The sequence below is a fragment of the Chiloscyllium plagiosum genome, unplaced genomic scaffold (genome assembly GCF_037043375.1).
Source record: "Chiloscyllium plagiosum isolate Xiang-an unplaced genomic scaffold, Cpla_swu_hap1 HiC_scaffold_41, whole genome shotgun sequence".
Taxonomy (NCBI): Eukaryota; Metazoa; Chordata; class Chondrichthyes; order Orectolobiformes; family Hemiscylliidae; genus Chiloscyllium; species Chiloscyllium plagiosum.
In genome coordinates this window covers 21,239,510-21,267,314 of record NW_028270179.1, presented here as the reverse complement: position 1 = coordinate 21,267,314, position 27,805 = coordinate 21,239,510, and positions in this window count along the sequence as shown.

The window sequence follows — 27,805 nt, the reverse complement described above, 5'->3', positions numbered from 1 at the left end:
GGCGAATTCTTAAAGAACCCAAGGACTAACTCCATACCCAGACCCTGCCTAGGCTATGCATTTACCTGCAGCTCCTCGTCTCTTCTTAAGGTTTCCTTTACTACTTTCTCAAATGCCACTGGCCTAGCTTCATTTTCCACATCTGGTCCCATAGCCATACTCCACAAAACTCTACTTACTCGAACCTCTTCTCCATTTTTGATCCAGTGTTACGTTGGCTAGTCTGGCGAACTCGAGGCTCCTGGCATTATTCACAACCCGATTCCACGAAATCAACTGAAGAGCGGCAGAATCTGCACCATTGTTATGGTATATAACAGTTGATTCAAAACTTGAAGAAAATGAGACACACAATGAGGCAGCACATTTCATACTCAATAATTAATTTGGTTCATTTCACTGTTTAGTCACTTAAGAATGAAACGAAAGGGATATTTCAGCACAACCTTCCACACTCTCTGAACTTAGTGGGTCATGGAATAAATGCATGTGTAGCATCTCAGCAGGTGTACGATGAAGCCAATTTTACATACCAGGACCAACATTTACATGAATCTGTAGTCAAAGAAATGCATACGTCTCCACAGAGAGTAAAACATCAATATTCTTCTCAACAAGGCAAAAGCTCCTGAGATAAAAAGCAATAAACTGAATGATTTCCTTTGATACTCCGTCTCTGGGTCTCTGGAAACCTTCCCACTTTTGTGAGCCTCGGAGTATCCTGCCGTTTTTGCTGGTCACTGAGATGTTAATGTTAGTAGAAGGGTTGCGAAAAAGAATCAGAATAAAATGAACACATGTTATTAAAGTATGTTGCAGGAACTCATTTGTTGTTCATTCTACTGAAATGTTCTAGCTACTAAAAACCACACAAAACCACCGAGCATTCTCAAGAGTGCCCAGGCTTATTAACATCAAAACCCAGGGAATGTTCAATGTAAAGCTCAACACAATCACTCCAACCGAAACCTCATTCAAAGGCTTATTCATGAAAGATTTCCTTTCCGACTTCTGACCAGAAATGGCCAAAAATCAATGAAGATGAAATTGCCAGTAAACCCAGCCTGTGACAGTATAAAGCAGAGCAGCGTGAATATTACACGGTGGGAGAGTCATCATAAAAAGAACGTGTTGCCTATAAACGATAGGATTGTGCCTCATTGCCATGTCAAATATAATGACCAGTTTATCCGATGTTGAGATTGTCACAAGGAAGAACATGACAAATGACGTAAGGTTGCAATTTCATAGAGAGAAAATCGAAATAATCAAGATGATTATTCCAAGGAAGAACAGAGAATTGGAACCTCAGTATCGGATCATTTAGTGTGCACAACTGCTTTCATATTCATGTTTGCTGGTGAATGATTTAATGCTTTGAAAACAATTAACCTCTTGCTTACTGGAAACATTGCCTCTGCAGCTGCTGTTTCGGATTAGGAGAGATGAAGTTAGCTGATAAACTAGAGCCGGAAAGTTGATTTCGAGTAGAGATTTCGTTACTAACATTAATTGATTTGTTCTGTCGACCAGTTTTCGATCACAGTGGCCTTCTGTTGCCAATGATTATGTGATTAGTCCTAACATAACTCGACAATTTGTCCAGCTGAATAAGCTCCAGAGAAGCGATCAGAACTCCAGCTTCTAAGGAGTTCAATCTTTTCCTGCAGTAAATGCCACCTTAACAATGAAAAAATGTCAATTTATCTTCGCAGCATCAGATGCTTTGAGGTGTGAGTTTCAATGACTAAAACAGAGATTTTAAATAACGTTACCAACATCCTGTACCTCCTGTAAATCAGCAAACAGAAATCTTCCAGAAAAGGAAGATCATAAAGCAATGTTCTTATCAGGAAGGGTAACAACTCGTCCAGTCCTGAAAACCGGGACTACTGAATTGCTTTCCCAATTTTCTCATAGTTCATAAGAGCCACTTTCTTTCATGTATAAGCGACTGTGTGTAGCCATTTGGGTTTACAAGAAGATTCATCTTTGAATTTGTAAGTTTTAAGCCAATGAATCGTACTTGTAACAATGTTATTGGAGTCTACTTATAATTAATCAAAATTAGCAGGAAGATCAACCTCCTCCGTTTTCTCTTCAACGTGGGTCTACATAATAGGATATCCCGGGTGGATTTGAAAAAAAAAAACAATCAGTAACTTTTGAGGTGACTTCAGAAGTAGAAATCTCGATTTTCAGCGGCGTACCCCCAATGAAGTGTCAAATAACTGTTGAGAATGTGGAGTCTGACAAAGGGAATGTGTCAATTAAAAGGGAGCCGGGGTGGGAAGTAATTTGACTGAGATGTACACGTTGAATGTCTTTTCCTTTTAAATAAAGGCGTGTGCAGATCAGGAAAGTTTGCATTCAATTTAGGAAGTACCTTATGGGGTTTGCTGTGTTTGACAAGGTGAAGTTGGAACCAGAAGAGGAAATGCTGGAAAATCTCAGCAGCTCTGGCAGAATCTGTAAGGAGAGAAACGAGCTGACGTTTCGAGTTTAACTGACACTTTGTCAAAGCCAAACAAAGGTGAAGATGGAGTATGGTTCAGGGCAGTATGACGTGAACCTTTGTGGTTTGTTAATGAGCTATTGCGTTAAAGGAGAGCAAATTCAGCTAAGTTTCAAGTGGGGATTTCTACAAGAGTTTAGTGATGAAAGAGGTGAACGCAAATATTGTTGCAGAAGATTTAATAGGCAGGATAAAAATGAAGCGTTGAAAAGTGTGTTGCTGGAAAAGCGCAGCAGGCCAATCAGCATCCAAGGAGCAGGAGAATCGACATTTCAGGCATAAGCCCTTCTTCAGGAAAGATGCTGATGCGCCAAGTGGGCTGAGATAAAAAGGTAGGGGGAATTTGGGGTGGGGGCGCTGGGAATACGATAGGTGTAAGGAGGTGAGGGTGACGTTGATAGGCCGGAGAGGGGGTGGGGGCGGAGAGGTCGGGAAGAAAATTGCAGGTTAAGAGGGCGGTGCTGAATCCGGGAGTTGGATAAGGTGGGGTGAGGGGAAATGAGGAAGCTGGAGAAATCTACCTTCATCCCGTGTGGCTGGAGGTTTCCTAGGCGGAAGATGAGGCGCTCTTCCTCCAGGCGTCGGGTGGCCAGGGTCTAGCGATGGAGGAGGCCAAGGACCTGAATGTCCTTGGCGGAGTGTGAGGGGGAGTTAAAGTGTAGATATTGCAATCTTTTCAACTTCCAAATTTGACTGTCAGTTTTACTGTCTTAAAATTAGACAGTATAAATCAGCAAATAATTGAGCAACCCTGAAGCAAGTAAATTATGAGAGAATCCATTTTGTGAACAGAGTCAGTATCTTCCAGCAGCCATTTAACGAAAAACCAGAAAAGCCAGATACAAAGGAATGTAAATGTGAAAAATTACATGAAAGTGTATTTTATGCAGACTGACACAGAGAGAGAGAGAGGGTGAGCGAGAGAGATGGGAGGAAACCAACAGTTGCAGAGGAATTGAAAACACATCGTGCAAATCGCAGACCCATGATTCCAATGAGAGGGTGAGGTCATGGATGAATCTGAACAAAACAATAGGATTCCTGATTCTATTAGTCACGTATATCCATATGTAGCATGGCACAATGGTGCAGCAGAATGTTGTGTTAGTTCAATAGTGATTTTTGGATGAGCTCCAGTTGACAGGAACTGATGTCTTCACAGTTGCTCGGAGTGAAATGGTCCGACATTTGTCAAAGACTAAAGATGGAGTTTCACACTGCAGTCATCTGAGGCGAGCGGGAGATGGGCACTTGCGTGGATTAGATTAAAGGCTGGATTTGTTCAGTCATGGCCTTGTACCGGGGTGCAGTCCAGAATCATTGGGAATGATGAGATTGTATACAGTCCTGATCAGGCACACACCAGTTGAGCAGGATCATTGGAGTGTACACAGGCTGAGTGCTGGGCCCTGCACAGAATGGACACTGGTTTCTGAACTTTTGAAGAAGAAATGCAGCAGCACAGTGAAACATGGTTTGTGGGGCTTACATCTACAGAATGATAATTACCATGGCAGAAAGAGCAGAGAGTGTGTGTGTTAGAGAATGTCAATGACAGAAATACAGTTATCAGTGATCATTACATTTCATAGCTGTACAGAAATGCTTCCAAAAACACTAACACCAGCCAGACATGACAGTGCATGACAAGAGGTTTATTGCAGTGAAGGACACCTTTCAACATCAGTCACTGATTGACACACTTCCCCATGTCACTACGATTATTTTTTGCAACACGTGACCCATCGAATCGATCCATAATTTTAAATTTACCCATTTTTGATTTTTATAAATGTATTTCAGCTTATTGGAAAATCTCCTTTGCAATATTGCAACATTTTAAAAAAGAGTGTTGTGGAGAGATCCTCAATGATTTCCAAAGCAATCTTGGAGATTCCAATCGCTCCTCGTCATCTTTCGTGAGCCGCGGGATGCTGCTAGTTTGGGAGGTGACTCAGAACTCCCTCTGACACAATACAAAGACGCATTGGGAGTTAGGCCCGTTTTAAGAAAAACCAGGAAAACACAACTGGCACAACAAGACTCCACCAGAGGCTGCCATTTACCAGTACCTTAGGGGAGGAGTTTCAATTGCATTCTCTGACTTTTAAACAAAAGTAAAATCACTTCTAACCCAACATTTATAACAATGCACCTAGTATTCGTGAAAGACGTGCGATTTTGCTGCTAAATATGTAATGCAGTGCAAATAACCAGTGAGGTCACCAAGCGATCACACAGGCAAAACTATCCAAGAAGTATTTGCAGTCCATGACATCGAAGCGATTTGTGATGATAACAGATGACCCACTAATGTTTGTGACGGTTCCCCACACATCCCCGTCACGGACAATATCCCAGGTTAGTACATCAGCGCTGGAGCCCAGGATAAAGCACAATGCAAAGTGTTCAGTGGATAGTTATAGTCAAATGTCTTCACATCACATGAGATCAACAAACCGCTGAAGACATTGACAATTGGCAATCGCTGTCACAGTATCCCCCATCTAATACTCGAAACTCGCGCAAGTACGGGCTCAGAAATTTCCTTGTGCCGTATACATCAACATTGGCAGACTTAATCTGGGGAATACATTCTATGGGAACTGTTAAAAATAAAGCAAACAGAAACAACCTTCTTCGATCAGTTCCTTTCTCTCACTCGGCTCAACACACTCCCCAACAAACAGATGGCGAGTGTCTTTGGCCAAGTCATTAATCACATGCAGGCACAAGTGATGGATGATCAGGGTGATGTCCAGCATGGAGCTTTCGGATTCACGTGTGCTTGCAAAACTCGTTCTGAAGTTGAAGGAAATTCAACTGGAGATGTGAGGTGAGCTGGGAGGGAACACAGTAATCGAAGATCAGCGTGTCCCTCAATGTAACGTCAGTCATTGCACGTCAGTGGAAATCTGGTCAAGGCTCTTAACTGGTTGGTTACCGTCACGTTTGTAGAAAGCCAATCATCTATCACCTCTCCTGACATCTTCCAGAAATGTAAAGTCATCAAAACTTTGAACAGGAGGAGGCTACCGAACCTTCTAGAAGTTGCAAGTTTCAATCAGATCATGGGTAATATTTCAGTTTAATCTTCGTTTCCTATTGTCTGACCTTAACCCTTCGATCTCAATCTCCGAAAGTACGATAACTAAATCCTTTTATTTTATAAGATAAAAGTTTGATGAATCGGCTTCTGACGCTTTCTCTCACGGAGAATTCTAAGGCAGACCACATTCTTGACCACGTTCAAAATATGTTTCCTTATCTCAGTGCCAAACAGTTACCCCCATACCCCTTAGACTTCTACCTCATGGTTCTGGACTCTCTTACATTCATAATGCATTTTCTGCCCTGTGTTGTGTCTCCATAGAAGTTTGTAAGAAACGTCTGGATCATTGGTATGTACACCTGTGAATCGAGTCCTAACCACTCCAATAGCTCTTATACGTCAGTCCTGCCATGCGATGAATCATTCTGGTAAAACTTCGTGGCATTGTCTAAATAACCAGAACATCCTTCCCCAGATCAGGAGGTTTAAAAACCACTCGTGGTTTTCCGGATAGGATCTCATCAGGAGTAGTACTGGCAGAGTGTTTTCACAGTTGGAAGTTCTGAAACATTTGCTGAGAAAGCGTCGCACTCTAAGGAGTTTGGGGTTGGGTGGTATGGAGTGCTGTTGGAAGGTCAGTTTTGATGGAGACCCGCACTGTCGGAGAATGAGTAATAGCAGAACACTGCACAGTCGGAGTGTCAGCGCTGAGGGAGTGATGTACTTGACTCTCCTCAAATAAAGCAATTTTGCAATGTGGGGAAGGACATTTATCATAGATCAAACATATGACGCTCTTAGAGAGACACTTACTTTGGAGTAATTCAAATCAATAACTTCTGAGATAATGGTAACTCAAGAGGAACAGCAGAGAAATAAAACGCCAAGAGTAGCAAATGAAATAGCAAATGATTATGAGCTGGTGAAAAAAATCAACATTTGTCCTCAAACTAAAAATATCAATTAGTGCGGGATAGAAATTGGGGAGAAGAGAACGTAGTAAGGGAACAGTAGATCTTTGTTAAGATACTAAAGATAGTTCACCACCAGATAAAATGGAAATTGAAGTTTAAAAGACCTCCAATCCTTTCACTGAATAACGTAGGCTACAATGGTTAAGGTGGAAATGCCAGATTTTTGAAAACCACATATATGCGAATGTAAAGTTGAATAATAAAAGTCATGAACTGCAGATAATGCAGGTTCAGTATTAATAGACACTGGATCGTGTTAATCTTTCATGTTGAGAAATGAAGAGATATGTAACTCAGAAGGATTATTTTCAGAAAACCTGCCAATATGTGAAATTCATGACTCTTGACGGAGAGTGTGGTGGATGCCTGCAATGGTGGTACAGTCCGTTACAATAGCAACATTTAAGATACTCTTTCATAGGCACATGAAAGACAGTAAAATGAAGTGTATGTAGGTTAAATCGATCTTTGTGTCTGATGAAATATCGGGACAACAACGTGGGCTGAAGGGCCTGAATTGTGCTCTACTGTTGTATGTTCTATGACTGTTTTAAGCTATTTCAGTTGCCGTTATTGGTGTGTAATATATGTGTTCCTAATTTGTAAGCAATCTAATTTCTTTGAAATTTAGTTTTTCAAAATGGATTAGATCTGTTCCTGGGCATTTTCAATTTCTTTACAATCGACAATTCTTCACAAAAACATAGAGGATTGTCTGTCCGGTTATCACTTATCTTTCTATCTTATGCACTGTCTTCAGTGTACAGAAGCTTGCGCTATTTTGTTTAAGGGTTCCCTTGTGAAAATCTTTATTTTGCCTTATCCACTTTAAAACAAAAGTGGACGGAAAATGCAAAATAGAAGTGTAGTCGTGTTTTGTCTTGCCTTGAATACGAAATGAAAATATGATAATCTTGCCTTGTTGATGCGAATAGAGGCTGTGAAGGCTCGGTTTGATTCCTTTAGAGCAGTGAAGGCTGTGTACAGGACTTCTTCAAGAAAGACGGGTTCCACTTAAACTGGAACTGCACCAATATCCTGGCCGGGAGGTTTGCTGGTGACACTGGTGAGGGATCGAAGTAGTTTGGCAGGAGCGGGAACAAGAGTAGTTGGGAAATGCTGTGGTTCGTTACGGTTTTGGTGGGATGTAGCAAGTAGTCTCCGTGTTAAGTGAAAATAAATAACAGTTGTATTGATGGCAATATTATATAAAGTTTAAGCAGCAGTAGATTAATTGTGGCAAAATAATTTATTTGATATTATACATACACAGATACACCTGTCCATTAAGAACTAAATGTATACTAAGCAGTAAATACAGAAGAACCATTCATCTGATTTAGATATATTGAAACACATGCAACCTAATGTGTACTGAAAATCTTCTTGACATTGTTCAACAACAAGTCACACAGCCTCCTGCTGGACGGGGACCCCACTTTAGGAATACTAATCTCGAGAACTCGTGGGTCCCGGCACAACTCACAATGCTAGTTCAAGCTGAAGTCCGCTGAATAGGGCAAAGTCCCAGAAAATTCTTTTCCGAATCTATGATTGCATGTTGCATCATCATTCTGAAATGCATTCAGTTTGTTGAAAAGACTTTCATTCATTTGAAACCATACATAACGGTGGGGCCGTGTAATAGATCTTCAAGACAATTCCCACCAACGGTCGTAACACTTTCCTTTTTCAGTCAAAACAATCAGTTTTCGAATTAGATCAGTTATCCAGTACTTTCCCACTTTATTTCAATGTCTTATTGTCATGTTCAATACCCCATTAATGATTCACCATTAATGGTTTTGTTTGAATACATCACTTCTCAGAACACAGGAAATGTTTCCACTGATTTCTCTCCATAGATGCTGCCGGACCCGTCAGTCGTTATCAATTGTGAATTGAATAATTATGGAAAAAAGGAATCTGAATTATAATCTAGCAAGTTACTTAGAAGAAAGTTGCATATAATTTTTTGTAACAAAGACGAAACATACGGCATTTGGCAATGCTTGAAACCACAACGTCATGTTCAATTAGGCGTTAAGGATTAACCTTTAATGGTTTTGTTTGAAGATACTACTTCTCAGAACACAGGAAATGTTTTCACTGATTTCTCTCCATAGTTGCTGCCAGCCCTGCTGAGCCTTTCCAGCAATCTCTCTCTTTGTTGTTCATATATTTAATTCTGTCCACACTTTGATTTAAGTGATATATTCCACTTGACTTCTTTGAAGGCAAGTCATTGCCATTTCTTTTGACACTGTATCACGTGTTCCCATTTCCTATCCTTTTAATGTTAACGTGACCCCATTAATTACCTTGGCAAACTATTCAGGAACTCTGGCAAAACCTTACTTTCCTGACCAAACAGTAAAATAAGCATTTTTAGTCCAGTATTTTTCAAAGAGGCTTTGTGGTTTCAAATATTGCCAAATGTCGCATGTTTGGTCTTTGTTGCGAAAACGCATAATCAACTTTCTTCTAATTAACTTGCAAGATTAAATTCAGCTTCCTTTTTTCCATAATTATTGCATTCACAATTGATAACGACTTCAAAGTTTGTGAGAAGATTTGTAGCTCGGGTGCTCGTTGCTGTGGTTCTGTTCGCCGAACTGATAACGACTTACTAAAGTTTCTTTCATGTGCAGGACCTGCAGTGTTGTTCGCTCGCAGGTTTCATTAGTTGCCAAATGATTATTTTCAAGAATTTTCTCTCCAAATTCATACTACTTACATTGGTTATAATAGCTCCTATTTTAAATTAAAATCGTAAAGAATTAACAGGTCTATAAGCCCTGAAGAAGGGCTTATGCCCGAAACGTCGGTTCTCCTGTTCCTTAGATGCTGCCTGATCTGCTGCGCTTTTCCAGCAACACATTTTCAGCACTGATCTCCAGCATCTGCAGTCCTCAGGAGGAAGAGTCAACTCAACTAATCTCAGAAGCGGCACAGCCCAAATCACTCAATGACGCCATGTCACATTTTCACTTTTACAATTTTAGAAAAACAGTCAGAGCATCTTTTAATCCTATCAAACTGGCACTTCAAAGTTCCATTGTCGTCACGAAAACGCCTTTTTGATTTTCCTTTTGATAACACGTTGAAAGTGAAATAAATGGCACACGGATAAAAAACATTGTCATTTCAAAGTCGAAGTTTAACTTGAAAGAAGTCAATAAAAGTTTTATGCATGTTTTCAGAACAAATACAATCGTTTTCTTTTGGTTAAAAAATATTTTCTATGGGAGCTTTCTATCGGAGCCTTAAATAACGATCCAAAATCATTGAAAAATGAATTGAAAGTCTTGAACTCATGATGTTTTTGCATGTCTCTTACTTTCTGTACTGATGGTCGTGTGAAATAAGGGATGCTTACAACTGTCCTGGCAATTTTCTGCGAATGCACTACAATTTCCTCTAACGGGTTTCTTTTACGTTCATTGATGGAAAGAGACTTGTCTGTATGGTCTATAAGGGTTCCATTCCATTTTTCACCCCTTTCTGAGATTAATCTGTGTAAGATTGCACACTGACTTTGTCTCGCTGCGCAGAGGTGGAATATAGGGTTAAACACTGTCAGCTACAATCTCAACAACCTGCAAAACAAGAATTCCACATCATGACTGTACACAGATTTTTGTTAGGCAGGTTATGAAAGTTTTCTGTATCATCATCTGTTTCAACATCAATATTCAATATTGCTGTGTCTCGTTGTCTATTCCTGTACCTTCAGTATATTGTTATCCGCATGCATATCCGATTTCATGCTGCTTGGATTATTCCAAATGTTTAATTCTTTTTAATTTAAAATTAACTTTTTAATTATTCTAACCATGGTTGCAGCGCAAAAATGATATGATTCGATAATGGGCACAGTAGAATGTAGCAAAATACTCTACAAATTAAATGATAATAATTAGGAATTTTTTGCTGGTTTCATATATATGATAAACATGAAGTGTGATGAATACATTAGGTAGCAAATTAATATATTGAGATAACTGTACGGGCATCCATCACGCAGTAGAAATATAAATAGTAGCAAATATACATTAAGCAGCAATCTTCGTTAAGGATATCAACAACACATGCAAACTAATGAGTGCTGGAATTCTACAAAAATGCTCAAAATTGAGTCTCACTACTTCCTGACTGTGGGGGCACCACTTTCCAATGTCACATCTGGAGAACTCAGGTTCCATTCACAATCTCAGTCCAAGCAGGAGTCCCTTGATAAGTACAAAGTCCACAAACATAATACCATTCTGAATCTACGAATCCATGTTTTTTCAGCGTTCCCATCGTACTTGAAGAACTTTTCCAAAACTCCATTACATTAAAATGATACGTTCAGCTCGACCTTTGTAACGGCTCCTATAAATAGTTCCCACTGATACGTTCTTCTTTTTCAATAAAAACAAAACAGGCTATTTTTGCATTTCATCTGCTTTTCCATAGTTTTCCATTTAATTTGTTCATTGTCACGTCCAATTGAAGTTTAACAGTTCAGCTGTAATAGCCTGAATTGAAGACATCATTTGTAAAGCATATCATTTTATGTAGCCTGAATCATTGAGTTGGCAGTCTTGTCCAGCCTTCAACCATGATTAGATAGTAGTAAGCCATCCAAGTCACATGTACACATCTGTGCGCTGAGTTCATCCACCTTACCTATCAGGCCACGTGCATTGAAACAAACTGCAGTTTAAATCATACATTTTTCTTGTTCCCTTGCATACTCTTCCCTTCCTTGTCCAGTTATCTTACTGTATGTAAATGCTGTCCCGTACTGAATCTTTCTTTCATCTCTTGACGCTGTACCCACATCACTACTAGACTAGTGTAACCCCTACAGGGTGGCTCCTGCAAATCTCCCCGCCAAGAAAATTGTCCCCCTCTAAAGTTCACCTCTGGGGCTCCAGAACAATTCAAACGATCCAAAAAATCTGAAACCATGCCACCTCCACAACAACAATGCATTCATCTGACACCTGTTTTCCCAATGGTTCTGTCAGTTAAGCCGTCCAGTGGGAATCTTGTCGTTGCTGATTGCAATTATTGCAGCCAGCGTATCAAGAACAGTGTTGAGCTCTGACTGATTCCTGACTGATAATGTTACGAGCGGGGAATTGTTCGGTGTTGTGGCTTTTGACATTACCAGCACCTTCATGTCATCGATGAGCAAGCAAAGGATGGCGACAAACTTCCTTGTACAACTAACAGAGTGAAAGATAATGCTTAATTTTGACTGTATCAAAGACCTTTGTAAAGTTGAATAGATTCGTTTCTCTGCACATCGCTTGTAGCTGTCCGGTGGTGCAATTCATGTGTCTGGGCCATGTTGTCAACCAATGCCATCAAGCTGCCACACAGATGGTGCTTGTGGGTGTGTAATCATAAGGCATATGCGAGCATTGGTTTCATTCTGAACATTCGCAAGTCAAAGGTACTCCTTCAACATTATCAGTGTGAAACCGTGATCATCAAAATGGAGTGGCCGCCTTGAAGACGTTTGACGACTTCCAATACGTCAGGAGTTTCCTGTCGATGAAGGAGACCAGTACAAGTGCAAATATCAACCTCCTGAGGAAATAGATGTTGGACCACAACAGCATGAGATCCAAAAGCAAGATCATAATTTGCAGATCTGTGGTTGTTTCGTTTGTCTTCTATCGTACTGAGATGTGGACTGTTCAGAGCAATCATTGGAAGGTGCTGGAACTGGACTCTCAATGCTGCATGCACAAGATCCTGACAATCTTCTGCGAAGAAAGCCACAAGAGCACCTGTCTCCTCGATTAGGCCGCGTTCGCCATCATAGAGGCAATGACCACCCTTGTTCAGATACAACGAATTGGATACGTGACCGAAATAAGACTCCTCAAGTTGGTACCTAATGGCGTCCGAGCTGATTGAGTCATACACTCAAGGTCTGGCTGGTGAAATACAGTATTCTCATAGACACTTTTCAACGATTGGTAAATACTAACCGAAATGGCAGAAGAATGCCCAGGTGTAACAGATCTGCAGACGTCTGTACAGACACACGCCTGGACTCAGCCAGAGTGTGAAAACCAGTCATTCCCGTATGCGAAGGCGATGATCTACCGTCGCCATTTGCACCAATTGTGCAGTGCCCTCTGGTTGCTAATGCCCCCCTTTGAAAATTTGCAGAAACTGTTATGGAAATTTTTAACCTGGCACCAGGGAAACAACACATCATCGTGAAGACTCACTCGTCCCCTACATTAATTCCTGTTTGTGCCCAAGTCTGTCACCTATCACAATTGTTTGCTTTTCTCTCTCACAGTCTTCTTTACTACAGAGCCAGGCATAGCTCCAAAAACTGGCTGTTCGTGCTATTTTCCCCTGAGACAACCTATACTCACCGATATATAAAATGCTGTACTGAGAGGGGATGACGCCCACATTACCTGCCTACCTCTTGTGGCAGTCAACCAGGAATCTTCGCCGTGATAGCATTGTTGGTGAACCTGTAGCTTAAGGATTGCAACATTTTAAAATGGCAACCTACCACCACCCTGTAAAGTGCATTCTAGGTTGGGCGATAAATGGTGGTCAACCAGTCACACCCATATCCAGAACATGACTTAATAATCTACCTCATTGAACTTGTGATGTGAACAATTAGCTGAAACTATTCTCTGTCATGCTGCTTGCCTCCTGTCTACCCCTCATGTCCATCTGTAGGTTCAACCTGCTACATGTTCAAAACAGCATGTCCATCTGTGGGTTCAACCAGCTTGAGAAAAGTTGCAATTGGACACGCTTCCTGCAGTCATAGAAGCCAGCGCCACGCGATTGCTGCCTTACCTACCACATCTGACACGATGAGAATTCGACTCAACTCTGTCGAATATATATGTCCCGCTGACAACTACCGGACACAGGGCAGCAATGTCTTTACTTGCTCTGATTTCGTCGGAGCTCACCATCCTTAGTAAAGCAGAGTTTTCATGTAACCCCCACGTGAGTGGCCAGCAGCAAGTCAGAAAAATGTTAGAGGACTCTCTCCCCCACCGCTGCTCTCCCTGGATCGTTTTTTTGTCTCTACCAGGGGCATTCGTGCTTCAGAAAACATGACGCTGTTTTAAATATCGATCTCCTGCATCTGCCGTCTTCAATGTCATATCCCCATTTTCAATCTGAACTTTGGGCGTATTTTTTTCCTGTTCACGACCAGATATTTTTCTTTGATAATTTTATTTGTGTTGCTAAATATATAGAGCAATACCCTGTGCATATTTACCTAAACTTTACTGGATTGTGTGAAATTAAATGAAGTTATAATGTGGAGAAAAATGTGAACTCTGATAAATAAACGATATCGCAGAACCCTTAACAAAATGCAGATGCATCGAGGCAGGCAGATCCAGACTTCTTTGAATTTGGCAGGAGGAGTTGATAAGGTCAAAGAGGGCAGATGTCATCCTTGCTTCATTTATCAAGGCATCGAGTATATATTTCGATGTTCATGTGGGGACTGTATGCAATTTCAGGTCGGCTATACTTAGAAGTGACTTTGGAAAGAGTATAGAAATATTTTACGAGCATGTTACCTGGGCCGTAGGGTATTCGTGAGGAAGGGAGATTGTATAACCATGGTTTGTTTGGTCTTGATTGTCAAAAGATCAGTGAAACCTGACAGAAAAATTCGTAATTATTAGCTACGTGAATGGAATGGATAATCAGTGCTTTTCTGAAACTATGTTATCAATGCCAATTACTAGCCGGCACATTTTTAATGAAGAAGAGATAAATTTAAACTAGACCTCAGCTGCTTTTTCAACACAGCAGAATACACACAGGCGCACACACATTCACACACACACACACGCACACAAACAACTGAATTTCCTAGCCAGAGAAGTTTGTGGAGGCATATACGATGGTAACGCTCCAGAGGCATAATGGTAGATATGTCAACTGCAGGCAATAGAGGAAGACGACCACATAGAGGCAAAATGATGTGTTATGAAGTGTGCCGTACCTTTAAGAGAGAGGGGTAGCTGGCAAGGACTTCGAGAATCGAATATTGTGCCAAAAAATTAAACATATAAAATTTGGTTGACACAAATAGCTGGCAATGTACTTCCATGAAACAAAAACAAATTCAAATTCGGGCATTAGATTCAAATATGACCCAGATACCAAAATGCAATCGAATTTGAATTTTTCTGTTTGTGATTACATCAAATTGGACATTTTGAACAGTTAGGGGCAGGACAGCAACAAGTGCAAACAAACAGACTGCTAGCTGAACAACTCTCTGAAAGCTACCTGTCCTTAACACATTTGTGCAGCAGAATTCCAAAGTCGGCCAAGACAAATCTACAAGAAGGTTCAACATCTCAATAGGATTTTTTGTTTGAAATTGATCTTTCCATAAATTTAAGGTGGAATTTATCTTATCAGTATTGTACATGGGTCGGGGGTGGGGTGTGGGGGCAAGCATTGATTTAAGAGAAATGAGTTGTAAACAGATGTGACTTTAATGTTCTCTATTGAACTTCAAGAATAATGTCGTTAATTTTAATTGAAATTTAAAAGATTAAGTCGTGAGGTGAGCTTCTTTTTGCGTCTGGTTTCAATTAGCAGAGGGGTTTACACTGTGTGTAAATGGTCTAACTGGTCAAAAATAATCATGTTTCTGCGTAATCTTTGTGGATGCACAGACCTTTTCTTTTTGCACCGTTCAGTTCTAAGGACGTCATTAGTAGAAAAATCACTGAATGTAAACTTTTTTTTGTGTTTTGCTGAACGAATTGATGGTTTATAACTCAGAACATAGATCATAGAACAGTACAACACAGTACTGACCCTTCGACCCATGATGTTGTACCGAGCATTTATCTTTATCTACGATCAAGCTGAACTGTGAACCCCTCAATTTCCGTCCATTCATGTGCTTTTCCAGTATTCTCTTAAATGTCCCGAATATCTGTGACCCTTCTAGCACTACTGGCTGTGAATTCTACGCACCAAAAACTCTCTGAATAAAGATCCAATATTTGACAACTCCAGTATACATTACTCCAACCAGTTTCAAAATATGATGCCTCGTGTCAGCCACTTCCGCCCTGGGGAATGGTTTCTGGCTTTCTACGCTGTCATTACATTGTACACTTCTTTAACGTAACCTCTCTTCGTTTTATCTACTCTGTGAAAATCCCTAGCTCACTCAAACTTTCTTCATGAGACAAGGCCTCCAATGCAGGCTGCGTCCTGGAAAATCTCCTCTGCACTCTCTTGGAATCATATACATCCTTCCTATGATGAGTTGACCAGAACAGGACACAATATTCTAATTGTGGTGTATTCAAGTTTTTATAGAACTGCAGCTAAACCTCACTGCTCTGAAACTCATTTCCCTCTGTTCATGAAAGCCAAAAAAAAGCCTTCTTAAAAATCTGATCAAACTGGGTGACAAGTTTGAGGGATCTGTAAATGTTGGCCCCAAGATCCGGATGTACCTCTAATGTGTCAAGAATCCAGTCTTTTTTTTAGATTAGATTACTTACAGTGTGGAAACAGGCCCTGCGGGCTGACAAGTCCACACCGACCCGCCGAAGAGTATACCACCCAGACCCATACTCCTACGTTCACCCCTTCAGCTAACACTACGGGCAATTTAGCATGGCCAATTCACCTAACCTGCACATTTTTGGATTGTGGGAGGAAACCGGAGCACCCGGAGGAAACCTGAGACCTGATCTGGCTCGTTGCAGATAAGCAAATCCAATATGGCTTCCCTCCACTTGGCCTACCTACATATTGAGTCAAGATTCCTTCCTGGGCACACTTGACGAATTTGACTCCATCTCGATCATCTTCATTAAGGAGATTCCAATGAAAATTGGAGAAGTTTAATTTCCATAACAATAACTGTTACATCTGCACCTTCCTAAGTCCTGAAGTTCAACATGTACTTCTGTCGCACTTCTGCTTTTGAGAATCTGTAGAAAATACCGTATAAAGTGACTGCTGCTTTGCTGTAACAGACCTCCTCCAATGCGAATCTTTAAACTATATCTCCTCAACAAACTACTTTTCTGCAGCTGTGATGCACACTCTAATTATTAATGCTACTCCTCTATCTCTTTTACACCCCTCCCTGTTCTTTTTAAAATATCTAAACCCTGGAACATCCAGCAACCATTCTTGCCCTGTGAAATCTGTTATGGCCAATACATCGTAATTCCAAGCATTGATTCATGCTCTAAATTCATCACTGTTATTCCCGATACACCTTGCATTGAAACATACTCACTATAATCCAGCTCTTTGTCTTATCAATTCCGCATTCTTCCTGACAGACTTCCTGCATTCTATTTCTGCCCGTTGAACAAGTATCCTCTTCTGTGCTATGTAGCTCCAATTCCCATCCCACCGATAAACTAGTTTAAACCCTCACGAAGTGCTGCAGCAAACATCTTGCCCAGGATATTGTTTACCCGTCTGATCAAGGGCAACCCGTCCTTCGTGTTAAGGCCTCACCATTTACAGAAGGCACCCCAATGATCAACGTAACTCAAGCCCTCCCTCCTGCACCAGCGCTGTAATCATGTGTGTATTTACACTCGCTCCCTGTTCCTCACCTTAATAGCACGTGTCACCGGTAGTTATCCTGAGATAACTATTATACTCGTCCTCTTATTTAGCTTCCAACCTAACTTCCCAAATCACCTTTTAGATCCTCATCCCATTTATGATCTATGTCCCTGATGCCAACGAACATCACGACTTTTGCCTGCTCACAAAGCTCTTTTAGAATCTTGTAGCCTCTATCAGAGACATCCCATTTCTTGGCATCTTGGAGGCGGTCTTGATTGAGTAATTAACTCAAACTAATAGACTTAAATTTCTCAATCATTCCAGAAAATTTAAACTTTTCTTTGAAGCCGACATAGAAGACATTGTAGAAGACCGAGTTTCATTTTGTAGGTACAATGACTCGAGGGTCATTGTGTATGTGACTGTACTGTGAGTTTAAAAGAGATACATTCTTCCCTGTTGCTCTAGCGGATAGGTCTTAACACAGTGGCTTTGGAATATTTGCTTCATACTTTTATTTGGTAAAAAAAAAACAAGAATTATCCCTGGGTGTGTTTTTTTCTTTAAAATTAGACATGAGTAAGAAGCGTATTCAGGATTAAGATAAATTGAACAACCTTGGTTTATTTCCTCTTGAACCTGGTCGAATGCTCCAAATTTATTAACTACGTGAATGGAATGGATGGTCAGGGTTTTTGTTTATATCCCCAGTTTAGAAAATTGAGTTATTAGTTGGTTTTCAGTTATTGTGAAAGATTTTGCTGCTGCTCAACTGCAATTGAGCATTCTCTGCTGGAGGAATACCTTAGATAGCGAGGCCTCGTCTTAACCGTGAAAAGGGGCTGGTTGTTTCTGTCTTCTATACTGGAGAGGGACAGTATCTGGTTGCTTTGCTAAATTGCCTTGTCAAAGGTATGTTTATGCTATACCGTCTACATTAAAACATTGGATGTTTAATCTTTAAAAGTGCATTTTTGGTATTTGAATTGAGTAAAAAGTATACTATCCATCTTTTTTATTGTATTCTAACTTTGTCACGAGAGCAAATGATGCTTCGTTTACAGCTTATTCTTAGACAAATCGAATCGGAGTTTGAACACACCATCTTCCACTTGCCTTTCAATAAAGACAAAGGATTTGAACGAGGCAATTGTTGTTGACGAGGCCAGACACCTCAAAATATTTCAAGAACGTAGCCCAAACCCGAACTTTTATAGTACTTTTAAACAAAAATAAGGTGAATATTCCAGACACTGGAAAAACCACTCAGTTTTAAGCAGAACAGAATTTATTTACAGAGTACCGAATGAAACCAAGCAAAAGAAAGCAGAATTTAGAATAACAGCAATTTGTGAAGACTAGCAACACAATATCTCCTGCAATATAACGAACGGCTTTTCTGATTTCCTGCCAAATTCAATAAACAATCGCCTTGGCAAAAAAAAAAAGTGAAATACAAGACAGATTCTTACAGGAGAGAGAGGTTACAGAGAGGATCAAACAATGACCATTAGCTGAGATAAGGAATCTCCTTATTTCCAGCAGCTTGTTGGGTGCCCCAGCGAAAACTGAACGAAACTAGAAAAATGCTAGAACTGGGAGATTTGATTTTTCTGTGTATAAGCGTGTTTTTTTAATTAACGTTTTTCCTTATGTTTGACAAGGGTAGTTCCTGTTAGCCACAATCAAAGTTCCCTAAACACAGACAAATTGGAACCACCACCTTTTACAAGTCATTTTCAAAAAAAAAAAAAGACTAGGAGAACATAATATTGTAAAAGGAGCTGCATCGTCACACTACCTCCTTACAGAACCTCGGGCCGATGGGGGTAGGGGGCTTGCAACTGGCAGGTGTCTCTTCTTCTCCATACGGACGATTATAGTTCTCGCCCAGGATCAAATTCTCGAAAAGCAGTTGAGTTTAGAATTATTGGACTTAAGCACATTTAGTGGTGACATTACGTGCTAATCTTCAGGGTTTTGCATTCATTGAGTTCAGACCGAAGGAGGGACGAGAATGAATGAGGTTATTCGACCCATCAGGTCTACTCCACCATTAAATAATAACTTGGAAGTGTTGAATACATTCTCCCGTTTCCTTCCTGTAACATTTGATGCCATTAACAATCAAGAAAATGCAAAACTCTGCCTTAAATATACTCAGCAACTTGATTTCCACGGTATGCTGCGTCCATGAATTCCATAAATATACCACCTTCTGACAGGATAAATTTCTCCGTATCTCTGCTCTATAGGGTATTTCCTTTACGCTAAGGATATCCCCTCGGGCACTTTTGGCTCCTGCCAATGGAAACATCTCCCACTCTCGACTCTACTCAAAACTCTCAGTGTTCTGTAACGTTTAATTAGATACACTTGAAGACCTGAACTGCTGGGGATTGGTTTCTCGGTTCCGCAATCAGTCAATCAGCACACCTGTGAATGACTTTTTGTCAATTTCAGAAGTAAAGGCTTATTCTACAATACAGCGTTGGGTTGGCAGACTCTGATTCCCCCAGAGGTATACACCTTGGCAATCAAAAGAATCCAACTACTTACAAAATCTGCATGGGGTTCATGTACATTGTTCATAAGCAGGCATGGAGCATGATCGCATAGTAACAACTGATCAATACAAAATTAGGAAGACGGCCTGGGCAGAAGACAACAGAATCAGAAGGGCATCATAAGTAATAGATTCAGAAGACCAGAAGGAGTTCAGCAACAGAGATTATATTAACTTCGACAGATTAAGTCGTTTTCTTGAAACAGCATTTTTAAAGAATTGGGGTAAGACCTTGGTGAGTTAAGAAAAGTGGGCTCAGTTTTTTAACAGTTTTTGTTTGGAATTCACTTCTATCGTTTGGAAAATAAATTGTTTTTTTTATTAAACAGTGGAAATCAGGGATGTTTTCATTAATGAACACTTTGAACAGGGGATGAGGCAGAGCGACCTTACGTGGGTGCTTTGGTTATGATTAGCAAAAAGGTTCAAACTATCGTCATAACACCTGGCATACACCACACTCTGTGAATTCCATATACGTATGATCATTTGTGAAAAGCACTCCCCCCCCCCATAATTCCATTTTAAGCTTGCAATCTCTTATCCAAAAACTGTGACCTCTCGTTCTCGGTTACCCCACATGAGGAAACATTATCTCTCCGTCTATTCTGTCAACACAATTCAGCATCTCATAGATCTCCTGCAATCGTCCACATTCTGGAGACGGTGTTGGCCTAAACTGCTCAATATTCATGTATGACACAGAAAGCTTAAATTTGGAATTCATTGAGTGTTTATTCAAAGTTTTTTTCTCAAATAAAGACAAGCTTTAGCGAAAATAACACATCAAAGAAAAACAGGAAGTTTTGTTATTGAGCGGGACATTTCCTCTCCAGGTCTTACGATAGTTCAACAAATGTGTTTTATTCCTAAATATCTATCGGAGACATTATACGACCGGTTTGTGTGTTTTTTTTTTAATTCACAGATTATCTGAAAATGCTGGGAGGGGTCTGATTATCAAATTGCGATGACGAATTTTCAACTCAGTGCTTCTGCACAGGCACAGATACCGTCACTGAAAATAGTGTCCCTTTGCTCAGCCCTGTATACACACACACAGACAAACTCAGTCACACTCCCATTCATATTCACACACGCACTCACAGCTCCGTTTAAACTAAATAGCAGAGGGGAGGGGACAAACTGGAAGTTTAAGAAGGAAGTTAAAGGGAAAGTTAGAACAAGAGATGTCAAGAAAGACAACGGAATCAATGGAGCACAAAACTCAAAAAAGCATCATGCCGCAAGTTCAAATGAAATGGGGATTGATAGGAAGGGTGAGGGGAGTAACAAATTAAACATAGTATATATGAATGCACGAAATATTAGAAATAAGGTGGATGAGCTTTAGGCTCATTTGGAAATTGGCAGTTATAATGTTGTGGGATAACTGAGATATGGCTTCAAGTGGTCAGGGCTTGGGAAATGAATATTCAAGGCTATACTTCCTATCGTAAGGACAGACTGACTGGCAGAGGGGGTGGTGTGGCCCCGTTGATAAGGATTGATACTCAGTCCGTTGCGTGGGGGGACCTCGAATCAAACGATGTACAGTCAGTATGGATAGAGCTGAGAAATTCTAAGGGTAGAAGGACCCTAATGTGAGTTTTCAACAGGCCCTCAAACAGTAGCCTGGATGTAGTGTGTCAGTTGAATAAGGAGCTGAAAGTGGCCTGTCTCAAAGATATTACTACAGTTGTTATGGGGGATTTCATCATGCAGTTAGACTGGGAGAATCAGGATTGTACTGGACCGCAAGAAAGGGAGTTTGTGGAGTGCCTCCGAGATGGATTCTTTGAACAGCTTGCGCTGGAGCCTAAAAGGAAGAAAGCAACTCTGGCTCTGATGTTGTGCAACGTAACGGATTTGATCAGGGACCTCGAAGGAAACGAGCCATTAGGAGGTAGTGACCACAATACCATAAGCTTTAATCTGCATTTTAAAAGGGAGAGGACAGAATCGGAAGTGACAATACTACAGTTGAATAATGGAGCTATGAGGGAGGAACTGACCAAAGTTCAATGGTGCAATACCCTAGCAGGGATGTCAGTGGAACAACAATGGCAGGTATTTCTGGGTATAATGCAGAAGATGCAGGATCAGTTCATTCCAAAAAGGAAGTAAGATCCTAAGGGGAGGCGGGGTGGCCATGACTGACGAGGGAATTTAATGACCATAAAAAGACAAAAGGGAAAATGTATAACATAGCAAAGATAAGTGGGAAATCAGACGACTGGGAAGCTTGTAAAGAACAACAGAGGCTAACTAAAAAGGAAATACGCCAAGAAAAAATAAGGTACGAACGTAAACTGGCCAAAAATATAAAGTAGGATAGTAAAGGCTTTTTTTAGGTATGTGAAAAGATAAAACAAATGCTAAAGACTAAAACTGGGCCCTTGAAGAAAGAAATGGGTGAATTTATTACGGGGAACAAAGAAATGGCAGAAGAGCTGAATTGGTACTTTTTTCTGTCTTGACGGGGGAAGACATGAGCTTCTCCCAGATGTTATAGCGGCTGAAGAATCGGAACTGAAGGGAATTTATATTAGGCAGCAAATGGTGTTGGAGAGACTGTTAGGTCTGAAGGCTGATAAGTCCCCGGGACTTGATGATCTGCATCACAGGTTACTGAAGGAGGTGGCTCTAGAAATCGTGGATGATCATTTTCCAATGTTCTATGGATTCAGGATTAGTTCCTGCGGATTGGAGGGTGGATAATGTTGTCCCACTTTTTAAGAGAATTATAGACAAGTTAGTCTGACCTCAGTGGTGGTAAAAATGCTGTAGTCAATTATAAAGGACGAAATTACGATACATCTGGATAGCAGTAACAAGATAGGTCAGCGTCAGCGTGGATTTATGAAGGAGAAATCATGCTTGACTAATCTTCTGGAATTGTTTGAGGATGTCACTCAGAAAATGGACAAGGGATATCCAGTGAATGTAGTATACCTGGACTTTCAGAAAGCCATTGATAAAGTCCCACATAGGAGTTTAGTTAGCAAATGTAGGGCACATGGTATGAGGGGCAAAATACTGACATGGATTGAAAATTTTTGAGGAGAAAGTGACGTCTGCAGATGCTGGAGATCAGAGCTGAAAATGTGTTGCTGGAAAAGCGCAGCAGGTCAGACAGCAGCCAGGGAACAGGAAAATCGACGTTTTCGGGCATAAGCCCTTCTTGGATTGAAAATTGTTTGGCTGAATGGAAACAAAGACTATTGATAAACGGCTCCCTTTCAGAATGCAGGCACTGACCAGTAGTTTACCGCAGGGATCACTGCTGGGACCGCAGCTTCTTACAATATACATTAATCAAAAATGTTGGTACTAAAGTAATATTAACAAATTTGTTGATGACGCAAAGCTGCGTGGCAGGGTGAAATGTGAGGAGGATGTTAGTATAATACAGGGTGACCTGGACAGGCGAGGTAAGTGGACGGATGCATGGCAGATGCAGTTCAATGTGGATAAATGTGTGGTTATCCACTTTGGTGGAAAGAATAGGAAGGCTGGTTACTACCTAAATGGAGTCAGCTCAGGTAAAGGGGCAGTACAACGAGATCTAGGTGTTCTTATACATCTGTCAATGAAAGCAAGCATGCAGATACAGCAGGCAGTGAAAAAAGCAAATAGTTTGGTGGCATTCATTACAAGTGGAATTGAGTGCAGAAACAAAGAGGTCCTTCTGCAGCTGTACAGGGCCCTGGTGAGACAGCACCTGGAATATTGTGTGCAGTTTTGGTCTTCAAATTTAAGGAACAACATTCTAGCTATTGAGGAAGTGCAGCGAAGGTTCACGAGGTTAATTCCCTGAATGGTGGGACTCTCTTTCGTTGAAAGATTGCAACGACTGGACTTGTATTCGCTTGAGTTTAGAAAGCTGAGAGGTGATCTGATTGAGACGAATACGATTATTAAAGGATTGGACACTCTGGAGGCAGGAAGCACGTTTCTGCTGATGGGTGAGTCCAGAACCAGATGAGACAGTTTAAAAATAAGGGGCAGGCCTCTTAGAACAGAGTTGAGGAGAAACAACTTCACTAAGACCATGTTGGTTGTATGGAATGCTATGCCCCAGAAGGCTGTGGAGGCCAAGTCTCTGGATACTTTCAAGGAAGAGTTGGATAGAGCTCTTAAGGATAGTGAAATCAAGGGTTATGGGGATAAGGCAGGAACAGGATACTGATTGAGGATGTTCAGCCATGATCATAATGAATGGTGGTGCTGCTCAAAGGGCAATATTTCCCACTCCTGCACCTATTGTCTATTGTTTATTGTCACAGACACACACTTGTGCACACTCACTTACACTCACATACACACACATGTTGCAACATACACATTTAAACTGGCGCACATACAGAAAAGCAGACTCTCTCCCTCTCCCTCCCTCTCTCTCTCCCTCTTTCGCATACACACATACACAAACAGAAACACACACACTCACACATAAACTGACGCACATGCACAGACACACACACAATTATATACCCTGACATACACGCATTCATAAACAATCATACTGACACATCATCACGTGCACAGACTGGGATGATCAACCATAGAGATACACATTGATGCACAAAAGAAAATACTCATTGAGACACATAACACACACGCTTACACACACACACACGCACACACACACACACACACACACAAACACACACACACAAACACACACACACACTGCGATACACTGAAAGTAACTCCTACAGTACTGTAGGAGTCATACCGGCGCACAAACCAGGAGACATCATCGACCAGCTACTCACATAAGCTGAAGACCCGACACCCATATCCAAAAGCGCGAACGAAATCTACAAGATTATCTGCAAGGACTGGGAAAAGCACGACATTGAACAAATATGAAGAAGATTGAACATACTTTGGGTACAAACGTCAACTTGCCATTGCCAGATTCGACCAGTGCTCTCTCATTTCCAACCACGCAGACAACAAATGACAAAAGTACAACTGGCCCAATGTAACAGCTTACCACATGCAAAACAAAGCCACCTGGCAGAATTCATTAAAGAATGGCACCCCAAAGAGAATTGAAACAATAAACGCATTGAACTGGACACCCATACACAAGGAAATCCGATGCAGAACCAGGAGTTCTAGAAATAAAGGCAAACAAATACCATTCAGGCCAGACCACAAACAATTCACTGGAAATGCACTGATGACGTTATCTCGCGAGGTGACGAAACATGAACAGAAATTAATGAATTCACAGTAACACTCTCATAGAAACAAACATACACAGTGAAACACATTTTCACGTAATCCCATACATTCAGACACATACAAACGCACACTCACACACACGGATATACACGTAGACTCACACCCAATCACATGCACAGCCACAAACGCAAAGTCATGCAAAAAATCTCACACAAATAGATTTGCACTCACATTCACACAAACAGACTCATTCACATCATGCATGTACAGATAAACACACAAATCACACACTTACATTCAAATGCAGACACACATACTCTCACAAACGCACATATGCACATATATAAATATGCCTTTTATCAGACTCACACATATACAGTAATTCAATGTGGACAGTGTGGGAGGACTCATATTCGAGTAATCAGCAGTATTCAGATTGTGTATTGTGCATAGTATTACACTATAAACTCTGTAAATGAACTGACACATGGACACTCGGAAGTGTGCAAAGTGTGTATCATCTACAGGAATAGAATGTCTACTCTGGAACAGAATAGCTATCTGTGCGTTGTCTGCTGTAATACAATGTCTACTGTTTGGCTTGAACAATCATCAATGTATAGACTGCAGCAAAGCAATACCAGTAGTAATACAACAACTACTGTGTTGGGTCACTGATATTTTGACACTTAGCATTGCGTAAACTTTGTTATCCACAGTAATTCAATGTGAAGCGTGTGAGGTGGTTGATGTTTCAATATGCGGCATCTGCACAGTCTGCATTGTGTACGGTAATGCAATGTCTAAAATATGGGACACAAGGTATGTGTATTGAAGACACAATGAGATCCTGGATTCTAACCAGGTTTTACAGTTGGACATTGCAGCCTTTGTGGAAACCTCAGACAGTGAATGGAGCCTGTGGCCGGTACGATCCGTGTTAAAGGCAAATATTTGACAGACTGACTGACGTCCAAAGCAATGAGAGATAATCACCCCGCATTCCTTCAATAGAAGTATTTCTGTCAAGTATTTCTTCTCGGCGTTTAACCTGATGTTGTATCCCTGAGGAGAAAGAAGTTAATCTCCAACTAATTCTCAATTAATGCATTAGTCATAAAGAGCGAACAATAACAGGCAAGTTACCGAGGGCAGTTGTGGTGTTAAGAAAGAATCCTTTCTGATCTTCTGACCTTTGAGCCAAGAGGTCTGAGTTCATATGTCATATCTCCACATCAAACCGGGGACACATAAAACCGACTATTTCATCACGCCAATGTTTTGTTCAGATTGAAGAAATGTTGCTGATTGTTGACAACAAGAGTAGCATGCGGCAAAACAAAAATAGCCCAAGTCTGCATTTAAACCCTTGCAATTGGGCAAGAAATGATGCGTTTGGGTCTTTAAAGGAGGCTGGGAGATTATCCACACACCACTACTCTATTTCAGATGGTTCTGAATCAACTTTTCTTTCCAATTGCTTATATACTTCCAACGCGGAATGGCATGACTGCTTCCATTTCCCTTCGTATGGAAAGTTATTCAGTTAATCAACGTTGGAAGCAATGTAACTTTCTATCTAGTTGGCCTTCACTCCGTTCACATTGATGTATCTCTACTGGTTCCTAAAACTTCCTAGCATCAAGCAGTGCATGGAATCGGGCCTCAAGGCTTCTCACAACTCTCTCCCAGCGCCACCGCTAATAGTGAAATGACACCAAAAGGTATTGCTCCAACAGACCAGCCGTTAGTTTTTTTGGTAACATTGGAAACTTGTGTGTGCAAACTAGCTGTCTTGTCTCCCCGAAAAACTCAATGACAGCAGTCAACAGTGAGAGCACGTGCATGCTCCACTCTGAGAACTCCTGGGATCCTGGAAGGTGCTGACAGCTGTTTATTTCAATTCGGATGCATTCCTGATCTGTCGAATTCCCAGCAGCTCACTCTGCACCCGCCCCGCTACCCCCACCGCCAACAACTCTCTCTCCCACTTTATCTCCTTTTTGCGTTCCTATTTTGCTGCCTCTACCTGATTATTCTCTCTGACTATCGCTTTCATTTCTCTCTCTATCTCACTTTCTCTGTGTTAGCCATTTCACACATCTCGACTTTCCGGTTTGCCAGTGATGTTCCCCTGGGTCGACCTTGCCTACTTTTATGTATCACTACCTGCAAACAATATTTCACCTTTCTACTTTAATATTAATGTGATTGCATCGATGTTGGTGTTGGGTAGGTCATTTGGGAGGCTGACTGGTTTTTGATGCAGAGCAATGTCAGAATGGAGTTTGATTTATTTTGATTTATTCTTGCCACATGTCCATAAGTACAACGAAGCGTTTTGTGTTGCGTGCAGTATGGCAGACCACAACACACAAAGACACATGGGTGATAAAACAGAGCGAGCAATACCAAGTTTCGGCTGAAAACGTGTACAGAAATCAACGTCAACATGAAATTTCAGATTTGATTTGTCTGTTCAGAAGTCCTTAACAGCGGGGAAGAAGACGTTCTTGAACATTTTGGTATATGTGTTTAAGCTTTTCTGCCTTGAGTCTGTGAAAAGTGAATCAATACACTCAGTCTTTTCCCCAAGGCGAGGGAATCGAGGACGAGAGGCCATAATATTACGGTTAAAGGAGATAGAGTGAAAAGAAACCTGAGGGCAAGTATTTTACACAGAGGGTGGTCCGCATATTGAATGAGATGCCAGTTGAAGTAGTTGAGCAGGTAGATAAACAATATTTAAACGCATTTGTACGAAGATATGACTAGGAAAGATTTAGATGGGGATGGTCATTTTTATCATCATGTACCAGTTTGGGCCAAAGGGCTTGGATCCGTGTTGTCGGACTCGGTGGCTTTCTATGACTCTAAGTGTCAGGAAGATATTAGAACGGCTGTAGGAAGAGGCTTTAATG